This window comes from Aplysia californica, unplaced genomic scaffold (genome assembly GCF_000002075.1).
Source record: "Aplysia californica isolate F4 #8 unplaced genomic scaffold, AplCal3.0 scaffold00294, whole genome shotgun sequence".
Lineage (NCBI taxonomy): Eukaryota > Metazoa > Mollusca > Gastropoda > Aplysiida > Aplysiidae > Aplysia > Aplysia californica.
In genome coordinates, this window is record NW_004797564.1 from 758,051 (window position 1) to 760,038 (window position 1,988).

Here is a 1,988-nt window from a genome sequence, read left to right on the forward strand (position 1 = left end):
GTGTGTCTGTGTGTGTGTGTGTGAGGACGAGAAAGGGAGGCAACATGATGCCTTGGTAACTGAAGGCATCAATGTGAAAAGTAACTCATGGCTTAAGAGAGAATGGAAAAAATGAATGAAATATTGTATGAATGGTTCTGGCGATGATTCACTGACACCTAGGTCATTTGTACGGAAGTAGAACTTGTGACGTATTAAAACTGACGCACTGACCCTTGAGCCTTGGTATGTGCACACTTATTGTACGCAGAGCAGTCAAAACAAGTTTGTGAGAAGCAAAATTAAATGCAAAGATAAAGAACTAGGACGCAGGTCAAAGTTTAGGTAAAGTCATATTTGTTTTATTTATATGCCTTAGACACAGTCGAGCCTGGTTTAATGACCACCTGTCCAGAAAAATCACCGATAAAAACTGCTGCTGCCAACGTGCTTCCTTGTTATTTTATGGTATCATAATGACACCTTCCAAGACCTTTAGGGCAACCGTATTAATTCGTCCTGGATAATGAGTTAGCGACCTAGAAAATTAATTATTTCGACCGTATGCAAAATGATACCTTACAAAATGGGTTTACTTTTTATAACGCCTGTTGTTATTTTTTTAAACCATTTACAATTTTGCACAAACTTACTTGGTTACTTGGTTGTAGAATATGTATCATCGTAGGCGGTACAATGCTATAACTGCTCCTCCCTCCTCTCTAGGTTCCATGATAAAGATGGATGGCTTATCGTGCCAGTCATCAGCCAGCAAATAAGAAATTATCAAATGTTCGTGTGTTATTGGCGTTTTTAAAAGTGCAGCATGACAATGATTTCAGAATATGCACGCCATAACTAGTTGTAGTAAAACCTATCATAATTCTTTTTAAACCTGAGGTTACGCAGTCTTACTGTCTGGATGTCATTTTGAACATAATGAAACAGTAATTGTTTTACATTTGTGGAAACAGCATTGGGGAGGGGGGGGGTCAAAGGACAAAGACAGGCCGACCTAGACGAGACGACAGTCAAGAAACATTATCAATTGAGATCATTTCAGAAACTAAACTATTCATGTTACCAAAAAAGGGAAATTAGTTCTCTGCTATGTTCTGTCAGCGACAGTGCACTCTTTCTTTCTCCTTTAAAAAAATTTCCACAAGGTTTTGTACGAAATGTATTGGCTACAGGGTGTCTACAAGAGAGAACACCCACTAAAAGGCCAATACCTAGGTCATCTCTACGCTTATTCCCACAACATTTCGTACAAAACAAAGTCAACAAATAAACCATATGACGTCAGCTTTGTTAATAAGAAGAAAATAATCAATACGTTATAAAAATTATATAAAGTTTTAAAAATTGTCAACTAAAATTGGTTACTTGTAAAGCACAAAACTTTACTTCTCATAAACGTTCACAATCGGGGTGGGATCGGCCCGTTCTTCTTTCCGGAAAAAGACGGTAAAACACCAACTGTAACCTCAGATAGAAATCTAAGGGTGCCGAGAAAGTTTTGGAGAAGTATGGAAACTATGGTTCCAAAGGGATGGGGCCACAACCCATACATCAAGAGTGACCCTTTCATGATGGGAAACTGAACATTTACAACTGAATGGTTACCAACCCACCCCCCCCCTCAACTTGAGCCCCTTTAATTATTGCCTGGGGGGGGGGTGGCTCTTTTTGGCAGAGAGAGTCGATGAACACAACCCAAAAAACAATGGAACAGTTGAATCTCAATATTGAACAGAATGTCCGAAGAAGCGAACTCGGGTTATAAAAAAATGTCGAGTGTCTTCTTATATGTTAAAAAAAGGTCTACACCTGAAGGTTTAAATAGCGAACCATTATTACTTTTGACATCATTACCTCTTGATATCAAAAATATAGTAGTAGTAGTAGTAGTAGTAGTAGTAGTAGTAGTAGTAGTAGTAGTAGTAGTAGTAGTAATAGTAGTAGTAGTAGTAGTAGTAGTAGTAGTAGTAGTAGTAGTAGTAGTAGTA